The following is an 11,187-nucleotide window of genomic DNA, read 5'->3' as shown; positions in this document are numbered from 1 at the left end:
AGAGAAGGACTTTTATAGGATGAGGCCTTTCTTCTTCGCAAATGAAAGTTCGTTACAAAATAAAACGAGTTAAAAAAAAAAAAAAAAAGAGGCAAAAAACCACAACCCTGAACTAGTGTCGCAGACATCTTTTATGAAAAATCTTTTCTTTAGGATTTTTCCTCCTGAGAAGCTGAGAGGCCTCAGGAACAAAATGTAAGCAATGATTATCTGCTGCTGTGGAATGCAACAGGTGCATCTGTGATTGGCTCATGTTGGTTGTTTCTAATTAATGGCCAATCACAGTCAGCTGGCTCGGACAGAGAGTCCGAGATACAAGCTTTTGTTATCATTCTTTGCTAATCTATTCTTAGCTAGCCTTCTGGTGAAATCCTTTCTTCTATTCTTTTAGTATAGTTTTAATGTAATATATATCATAAAATAATACATCAAGCCTTCTGAAACATGGAGTCAGATCCTCATCTCTTCCCTCATCCCTGGACCCCTGTGAACACCGTCACAAACTAGATCATGTGTCTGTCATTTGTGACCCAATCTAGGACTGTGTGTTAGAGAGATGTTAGTTATCCTAGTGCTCCAGATGCAGAATTTTATATGTACTTCAAATTAATGCAATAGGAAGCTTAATCCAAGTTGCACTTTCTCTTTCCTATTTTTTGAGCGATTTGACAATGTTCCTGAATGCTGTGTTTAGGGCCTCTGATTGTCTGGATGTGATGCCTGTTTGATGAACCCAAGCTCTGTTTCTAACCCACACTGAGCTTGCCACCACTTTAATAACAGCCCTTGAATAATTCATTGTGCACCTGCACAGAGGCTTCACATGATCTGCTTTGGAGGTGTCACCCCGAGTCACACAGCTCAGCCCTCTCCTTTGCAACAATCCTGATGGTGCTGCCCATCAGGAGCCAGCAGAGCTGCTTGGCATCACCCTCAGAAAGTCAGAAGTTTTCACAGGCTGAGATGCTCAGCAGCTTTACAGTCTCCTCCTCAATCTATCATACAAGCACCAAAGAAGGGAGCAGGACCAGACAGCATGGGGCAGGAGAAGAAGCAGAATAATTGAAACCCTAAATAAGACTATTTTGAAGTTTCATCATCAAAATCTCTGGGTTTTTTTCCATTTCAGTCTTTTGTGATGCATCCCAAAGCTCCTAGGTGTGACTTACACATATAAGGACAGTCAGGTTACCCAGAATGGTTTGGAGCTGGCTTTAAGTCATTCTCAAATATTTAATATTGCAGCTGATGACAATGGCTGCCCTCCAAGGGAATTTGATCCACTAATCCAAAATGCAAAGCAAGGAGACAGCAAAATGAAACTGGTCATTTTTTAATTTTTTTTTTTTTTTTGCCATAGCTGTTTGCGTCACTGCTGCTTATTGCTAGAATTGGCTGAAATAAGGAGTGCTGAAATATATACAAAATAAGCTACACTATTTTTTGCCACAGCAAAAATACTTGGAAACCAAAGCTAAGCATGCAACACTGTTCTCACTAAATTCAGATGAAGATTCAAGTCAGATTCAGCTTTTGGGAACTCTTGCTAGTTCCCAAATGAAATTTCTAAACTTAATAAAGTTTGCTCATTGTCAGATATTCTACTCCAGCCATGGCAGCGGTGAAATTTCATGAAAAGGTAACCCAGGATTCATCTGGCATGGAATACATGGCTCTGCAAATAATACAAAAATAATACAAAATCCAGATCTAAACATGAGTTGCTTTAAATGTGAGATCACGTTGTGAGATCCTTGTGGCTGTCCCATGAAGGGCCAGAGCTGGACTTTGATGGTCCTTGTGTGTTTCTTCCAACTCAGAGTGTTCTGTGGTTCTGTAATTCTGAAAGTTATTATCAGAGCCCACATGGTTTTTCCCACAAGCCTGTTATGTAACAGACTTGTAGAAATAAAGTAAGATCTTGAAGCCAGCTTTTGTTTTCCTTATTTTGCTCATGTTGGGTATAAGAACACTCAGGCATTTTGGGAAGTAACCAAGAATTCTTTCATATACAGAAATTAAAATAAAATTAATTAATAAATGAATTCCCTAAGAGTTAGGGAAATAAATAACAAAACCATTATCTTTTCTCAATATTGCACCTTTCTAAAAGCAAGTAATACTAAAGCTCTGAGGTTTTCTAAGGTTTCCTCTAGTTTTCCTCTCCTTCCCACTTGCTTCTTTTTATCTTAGTTATATCAAAAATATACATTTTATCAGGCAGGAAAGTTTACCTTTCCCTAAAGCCTATTAAAACCAAGTGAACTTTTTATCCTTGAGGTATAGGAGGTCCCTTCTTCAGTTTCCGTGTATCTGATGTCTTCTAGTGCTTCCACAGAGGCCTTCTGAAAATGCAAAATAAATGTGCCCAAGTCAACAGGAAGCAAAAAACCTGGGATACAAAAGGTGCCTGTAGCACCTTTGAACTTTTCTCTGGGTATTTTTAAGAGAGCTCTCTACAAATGAAAAGGGCAGATCTCATAATAGCTGAAACAGGGCTTGAAGACATTTAATATCTCAGCATTAACTATTCATTATGAGGCCATATGGATCGGTTCAATAAATGATGAAAGAAGTTATTGAGAAGCCAAGCCAAGAACACTGGAAAGAAACATTCTCTTACCCAGCTCAGCCACAGACTTACACATTTGTTGTTGAAGACCAAAATGCTCTTAGCTCATTGAAGGCTCTGTGTGTCTATCTAGAGTCTCATAACCATTTTTCCCAGCTTGTGGGAAACAGGTTTCCCATTTTTCTCTTTTTCATTCCTTTTTTTGGCCCTTGCTCTGATGATTGATCTTCCTCTCCTTTCTCATCGTCAGCATGACAAAATCTGTACTAAAAGTGGCACTGGGAGCTGGATGATTGAGGTTGTTCACTGATGATTCAGATCAAACCATGTGTGGCCTGGAACTTGTGCATGAAAAACCTGCATTTTGTCACATCAGGAGATTATAGCTGTCCCAGGTGAGTACAGCACAGCAGATCATTTTTCCAGAAAGGAATATGTTATAGCAGCCATGCTGTTAGGTGCTGAAGTAAGTGTTTTATGCGTTATCAGCTGACAAGCATGGTGAGAACATCCTTAAAATTAGGTACAGTTAAAAGCCCTGCAGAGTCAAAGCTTTATCCCACTTCCAGGTATTCTTAGAGCTGTAATTATTTGTATTTGTTTCCTGTAACTTAATAAAAACCAAGTAACTAGAGAAGAAAAAGCATGGATGTGTTTGCAGCACAATAAAATTTAGAATTAACCAATATTTTGTTAATGTACAGTTGAAATCACCCTCCTGATTATTTACAGCTCCTCGTTTTCTCCCTAATAATGTAGGACTGGCTCAAAGAGGCCACTTTTATGATTGATATGCTTTTGTGTCTTGGAGTCCTTTGAGGTTATGATATTTCTTTGTAAGCAGGGTTGCTTTTCAGGTTTTATACTGCCTCAAATGTGTTTGCTGTAGACACTGGTGTTGTTGAAGGACAATGGTTTATTCAATTATTATTTTGCACTGAGTGATTGGAATTTTGCACTGAGTAGTTTTCATATTGCACTAAGTGGTTTGTTTGTATCACATGGTTTGTTCAGTTCTTCCCTGTCACTGTCCTATTTTCTGAAAAATCCTCTTTGCTGAGGATTCTTCTCCTGGGAAGCTGAGAAGCCTCAGGGAGAAATGAAAACAATAATTATCTGGTTGCTTCTCCCTGTTTTGCTGCTTTGGATGAGGTTGGAGATTGTTTATCCAACAGGTGCATGTTTGATTGCTTTCATGTGAATTGTTTTTACTTAATGGCCAATCACAGCCAGCTGTGTCAAGGCCATAACAGGACAAGGTGAGAGATGAGAATTGACTCCAACTTCTCAGAAGGATGATTTATTATATTATGACACTATATTATACTAAAAGAAATTATATACTAAAACTACACTAAAGAAAGAGAAAGGGGACATCAGAAGGCTAGACAAGAATGAATAACAAAAACCTGTTACTGACCAGAGTCCTGACACAGCTGATGGTGATTGGTCATTAAGTTAGAACAATTCACATGGAACCAATCCAAGATGCACCTGTTGGTAAGCAATGTCCAAACCACATTCCAGGCAATCAGATAATCATTGTTTACATTTATTTTCTGAGGCTTCTCAGCTTCTCAGGAGAAAAATCCTGGCAAAGGGATTTTCCATAAAACATCAAGGTGACATTATAGGTCATATTTGCCTCCATCTTCACCACTGGATAGTTTCCAAAACCCCTATACCCTATAAAAATCTGTCCAGTTCAGGAGAAGAAGCTGTCATTGGGGACCTTTGCAGAAGCTGCCAAGAAAAACATCTCTGTGGAACCTCACACAGGCTTCTCCTCTCTCTCCCTGCTCTGCCAAAGGCACTTAGCAAGCAAAGAGCTGAAATCACAAATGAGCTGATAATCCCTAAAGAGCTGATATCACCCAAGAGCTGAGCTTGCTGAGGCTGCCTGTGGCCCTGGAGCCTGCCTGAGGGGCCTGGGCAGGTCATGATAAACTGGACATCTCTATTTGGATCACCCACAGCAGCTGTTTTTTGGGAGACCCCAAAACACCAGAGCCGCCTCACCAGACGTCCCTGGAGTTATAAATGAATGCTCCGATTTAATAATTAAAGAAATTTATTAAATTATCAAAAGTATAAATTTGGAAAAGGCCACAAGCAATTTGACCCTGAGCCAGGCAATCAGGGAGACTCAGGACTTGGTCTCTATATCACCAGATTCCCTGTGGGTCACCAAGGGTCAGTTCTAAGGGGTCCATTTTTATACAGTCTCTCTGGCTTTGGAAGGGGGTCTTCTTTAGCATATCATCACATTTCCCAGAACCGGTGAAAAATTGCTGGAATCCTATATCAGGTAAACAATTTCCAGGAATGTCTCCTGCTGGGGTTTAGTCAGATGAGAGAAATCCCTTGGAATGTACATTTCTGGATGTACATGTACATCTGGATGTGTCTTCTTGGTGTTTGAATCTTTATCACTTAGTCTGTTGCTATTGCTAAAGCCTATCAAAAATGCCTCCTGCTGGGAGAAATGAGAAATCCTTGGAATTGTACATCTCTGGTGGCAGTGTCTTCCTGGTGGTTTGAATTTCTATCACTTAACTTGCTGTTGCCCAACTTTCATTTGCACATCATTTGCCACTAATAAAAAGACAATAATAACACCAGACTTGTACCTTAAGCACAAATGAATAATAGAAGATAAATTGTCCTGAAATATTTTTTCAAAATTCTGGGAATAGTACCATCATAGCAGAAAAGACAAAGGCTTTTACAATCCAAAATGTTTCTATTAAAGGGTAAAACAATACCCCAGGCCATTTCAAATTAATGGGGCCTTTTAACACACATTTCTTGATATATCTTATTTGTATCTATGAAGTAACACAGAGCTGTGAAGGATGGCCAGAAGTGGTACTCTGCAGAGAAATCTCTGCTGGAGAAGATGGAGAATTTTTATAATTTCAATTAACTAAAATGAATGGGGGAAAACTCCAAAGCAAGTTGGCAAACAGTTTGTTTTTTATAAATCCCATTTTCCTGGAAATAAAGATCCATTAATCAGCAATGATGATTAGTTTCATGGAGGAAACTAAAACCTATTAAAAGCAAACAAAAAAATCCTGTCTAGACTTGTAGACCTGTACAGCTAGAGAAGCACAACCTTAGCACTGTAGATGTAGCTAAGCATGGCATGAGTGATGGCAGAAATCATATCTAAGTGGAAATTGAAATAAACTTTACTTCTAGAAGCTGTTTTCACACTGGAGTACAAATACAGCCAGTGTGAAAAATAAAATATTACACTTTGAAATTAATTAATTACACCAGCATATAGCCTGTGCCTGAGTAAGGCTCAGAACTAACTTTGATCAATTGAACAGCTTTGTGTTTTTAACACTGTTCAACATCCAATATGGCTCTCAGAGCCATTTTTGAGATATTTTTCAGGTGGTTTGCAATCTGTTTTTCATAGACAGAGCTGTCACAGTGACTCAGTAGGATTCTGCAGAGTAGTCAGTGTTAGAATCAATACAAACAGCTGCAGGGGATACATCCTTGGAAGAAAGAAGGAAAAACAACTCCATCTTCAAGATTTATAATTTTCTTTTTAAAATTCCAAACCTTTGTCACTTTTCTTTTTCCATAAGGTGTACACAGAGATTGCCTTCAACAAGCACAACTTCTGAAAACATTTGAAAATATCTGTAAAGTGCGCTGAATTACTCAGTTTCAGAGAGTACAGAGGTAAATCCAAAGCCAACCATTAACAAGCCCAGAAAGGCACCTGAACTTCTAATTCTCAATATGACTTTAAAATATGATAATCCATATAAATTGCATAAATATGCATGCCTTATATACATTTTTTTTTGTCAGGCATGTATTTTAATGCTTTTTTAAAAAGTATATTTAGCTTCACTTAATATATATACACCCCTCAAGAAGATGAAACTTCACAAAATTGCTGGCCTAGGAGGAGTTTGGAAAAAGCACATTGTTGAAAAGGTTTACATGAGTAACTCCTTAAAAAAAAAAAGAAAAGAAAAAAAATGCTTTTAAGAGCATTTTGTGATGGAGACTCCATAGACTTTCTCAGAAATGCTTCAGAAATTCACTATTTCTTGATACCAATTTGATACCCATTTTAGTTTATACCCATTTTTATCTCATCCACCACAGCCATGGAGAAAGACAGCTTCCCTTCCTCTTTGCAGGAGTGTTTTGCATATCAGAAGGGCTGTTATTGCATGTTTTCAGGACCTTTGATCATTGTTGCTGCTTTCCTCTGCTTTCAGAGCACTCAGAGTTTATCCTGCTGGAACTGAGGACTTTTGATCTCTCAGAACTATTTGAAGTGGCAGCTGATGCCAAACATTAGCCTGCTATAAGCTGTTTACCTGTGTGCTTTGTATCACAGAGCAGAGACACCAGTGTTTGGCCAGCACTTCTGGACACCCCTATAAGGCCCTAAATAGATTTAGTACCAGCAAGCCCCAGAGGAACTTGACTAAGAATTTGGAGACTGTGAATTTTCCTTCTATTTCTGTTCTTGACCATGGTGCTTTTATCTCCAAGTATCTGCTTCCTCTCTCAAACCTCCCACATGCAAATGGTGCTTAAGAACCAGGCATTACTAATTTTGTTTTTCAGCTCTTTGCCCATGCTATCATTGTGTTGGGGAACTCTAGCAAAGTTGATACATTTCCATTCAAAGTATTCCTTCAAATTCCAAAGGAATGGTTTGTATTCACAGACTGATGATAAGTAATTGAAACACAAGACACTCTGATGGCTTGTCACAGGCTGTTTGAGATGTCAGCCTGCTGGAAACCTTGGATTTTCAGTTTGCAATGGAGTTCTGGAACATATTGCAGAGATACAAGCTCACTCCATTCTGGGGCCTGCAAAATTAATGATGTGTCCCAGCTTAGTTTAGATGGAGATGAAGTCGTGCATGGAGGCTGCCTGAACAGCCACTGGTAATTTGTTGTTTGCTACTAGAGGCAGGGGCAGGGAATCAATTCATTCATTCAGGAAAGGAATCGATTGCTCCCCTAAGCATATGTTTACCCTTGTAAAGAGCAGTTTATGGAGTAGGATGCTTCGCAGGGACTTTGGGGAAAACGAGAACTTTTAATTGCCTGACCATTTACACATTTGGGATTCTTGCATTCTCTTGCTTCCTTTGAAGTCAGAGTCCCGAGCCCCCAAGGACTGTAAAGTTACAGGATAATTACTGATTGTTAAGGAATTATGCTTTGTAAAATAATTGTCCCTATAGTTTCTTCTCTATTGCCCCTCACCCCTGGTAGCCAATTGATTTTAAAGAAGAGAAACTTCTGGAGACAAAATGTCTAAGTTTTCCAATGACTTCACAAGAAGCTATTAAAGAAATGTGGCAATCAGCACGGATAAAAGTCGTGGCACAGTTTGAAACTGGAGACAGAAAGAACTGGACATCAGGAGCCATTTCTCACTACTGACAGAGGTTAATACTGGAGTGACCTAGGGACCAGCTTCAGGAGAGAGCTGAGCACATTCAACCCACGAATTAAGGAATTGAAAGGGAAGGTGAGCACCAAGGTGACCGTGTCCCCTAGATTATTCTAGATTCTTGTGGCCACTGGCATTTTCAATAAACTTTGGAAAGACCCAGCAAAGACCTGGGGAATGTGCCAGATGTGATGAATCCACAGACAGCTACAATTTTTGTCAGTACTGTCAATTAAGAAAGAAAATTTTGCTTCTTCTCCCTAACAGCAGTTAAATTAGTGTGTCAGGGTTATCATAGTTTTGCTGCTGTTGTTAGGCTGCATTTTCTGCTATTTCAGCTCTCTTTAGGGCCAGGTGAGAAGTACTGCTAACGCAGGAAAAGAGGTTGGGGCTCAAACCACAATGAGGAGAGGGGGGGGAATTCTGCTTTTTCAGCAGCATTTGTTATTTTAACTGTTTCACCAAACCACAGCACAGATGATTTGTCTGAAGATCAAACAAAATAACAAGGAAATCAGCTCTCCTGAATCCAGAGATGGCCATTCAACCATTTGGAACGCAATTCTTCTCAGCAGAGGAAACCACTGAACAGCAATATTCTCCTGGCTGTGTCTCCACAGTGCCTTTTTGTGCGTATCTCTAACTCTCCCACCACTGCTGCAATTTGTAGAAGCCAGGACAGCTCATGTCACACCACTGGCATAAGGACCCTTCACACCAGACCCCAATATGCCACTCTTTAAATAAATTTTCCTCTCCCTTCAGTGTGGGAGGCTCTTTTCTTGGGCCAACATCCTTTTGCATGGGAAACCATTCTCTTTCAAAAGACCAGCCATAGATAGATAAATATTAGAGACTCTTTACCTGCATAGATGAATTTGGTTTGCCAGTCACTGAGGAATGGAAGTGAAAGAAATCTGCATTTTGAACTGAGAATATTCCTCCTGTAGAAAAACTGCCCATTAAAAAAAGCCCCAAAGTCACACCAAAAACACTCACAGAACAAAGAATCAGTAATATGAACACAAGAACTGAAGCCCACACACATCAGTTGCCATTGGCCATTACACCATTTGAACTGCTTTGGTATTCAGAGTGAACACACACTTGTTCTCTCCAATATTTGACTGAATGTTTGTGCATACAGCAAGAGAAGTTCTGTAAACTTTTCAAAGTTTAGCGGAGAAAACCAGAAAAATTTAATTTATTTTGAAATATTTTTTTTGGAATTTATAGTCCTTCTCCTTTGACTCGTGGAAGCTCATCAAGCAAGGCGTGCAAGACCATAGAGTATAGAAGGTGTTCAGCAGAGCTTAAAGCAGTCCTGGAGGTGACAGCTGTGAAAAATGAAGTCATTTGCAGCCACCCTATGCAGGCAGTCCTGCCACTGAGAGGCAGGGAGCTGCCTCAAGGACAGGAGAGCCCACAGCTTTGTCACAGTGGATTAGCTCACCTTCAGCCAGATAGATTTGTACTTCCCAGCCTCCACTGGGATTGCTGGCTCCGGAGTGCAGAGAGCGTAGTGCTTGTTTATTGCATTGAAATAGGCATTTATCTTTGTTATTTCTGTATTCAGGATTGCTGCCTTGGGTGAGTGGCTCTCAGACTTTTCTGTGTTATTTCTGTATTCAGGATTGTTGCCTTGGGTGAGTGGCTCTCAAACTTTTCTCCGTAATCGAACCAGAAGGAAGTTTCACAACCTCAAGCCAGCTGTATGTAAATTAAGAGAATGTGGTCATTCTCAAAAAAAGACAAGAGTCTGAAAGTGTAGAAAGTCTGTGGAAAGTAGCTCTTGGTAATTATTGTTTGCTTATACACTGCTAATTTTAAATAGGCTTTTGCATTTTAGAAGTGCTGCTGTGCTTGCCTGTTTCGGGAAGAAACATTACAACTGCTTTCCTGTGCATTTTGCAATACTATATTTCACAATGCTCTTTCAACTCAGCAGAATATAGTGGTTTTACAGTTCAAGGTTAAATAATAGCACCATTTGGAAAGCAAATATTGAGCCAAAGAACTTCAAAGCTGCAACATTCACTAATTCAGCTTCCATGTATTTAAAACAGTCTAAACTTCCATGTATTTAAAACTATTTAAAACTACAATAAAATAAAAAAAGCTAAATGAAAAAGCACAATTAATTAATTTGAAAATATTATCTGAAGTTTGGGCTAGTTTCTCTTGTTCTCTCCCAAACTGCAGCACAAAAAGTCCCCTGAACTTTATCAGCTTTTGCCTTACTATACTGAGTCAAAGCTGTCTGCAGCAGAAGCTACTGGACTGTGTAAACATGAAATTTATTAGTGAATGCATTGCAAGAGACACTCATTGCTTTCCTTTCCTGTAGGGTTAAAACTCTTTCTTTTGCCCCAGCCACAAAGAAAGCTTTGCTGCAAGAAAAATTTTGTTAACCAAATTTTTTGCAATGCACACTGTGCATTATTTTCCTTTTATTGTGTTACCTGATAATTTTCTGGTTTCCCTAATAACACTAAAAATATTCTGCTTTGCCCTTCTTATTTCTATATTACCTCTAGAGATGTTTTCTGTAGCATCACTTTCCAATGCAATTTCCTCCAGAACTCAGCAATTCATAATCAAAAAGAGAGCAATGGTTTGGACCCAGCTGCTGCGACAGCACAGCCACATGAACTGCACATAACCCTGCACACTTCAGCTTCTTCTTTTGTGTTTATTAAAAAGTCCTCCCCACCGAGGCTCCACTTTTTAACCACATCTTATTTTCCAGCCAAGCATTATTTCTTGACATGCAAGCAGGAGAAATTCAGAGTTGTTCAACTTGGCAGTAATACCCTGGGCAATTGCATTGCACAGGTTAACAGTGCTTAAACTCATGAGCATTTCCTCCTTCTGATCCTACCTTCCCAGAGGGAAATCACAACTGGCAAGGTCAAACCAAGTCTTGTCAAGGAGGGACTTGCTAAATAACTGTGAAACTGAGGGAGGCACAGATTTTCTGGGCCCTGAGTTTATTTATATGTTGGAGAACCAGAAATCAACAAAATTCTCTTTTTTGCTCTCCCTACATACTTCTTGTATGAGTCTGAATTCCTCTGCTGAAAAAACAACTTGTTGCAGGAACAACACTCAGAGTTCAACTTTATCTTTGCAAGACCTAAACGCCACAGATTAAGACAGTGAAA

This window comes from Ammospiza nelsoni, chromosome 5 (genome assembly GCF_027579445.1).
Source record: "Ammospiza nelsoni isolate bAmmNel1 chromosome 5, bAmmNel1.pri, whole genome shotgun sequence".
Classification (NCBI taxonomy): Eukaryota; Metazoa; Chordata; class Aves; order Passeriformes; family Passerellidae; genus Ammospiza; species Ammospiza nelsoni.
The sequence above is the reverse complement of the archived record's forward strand: the minus strand, read 5'-3'. Positions refer to the sequence as shown.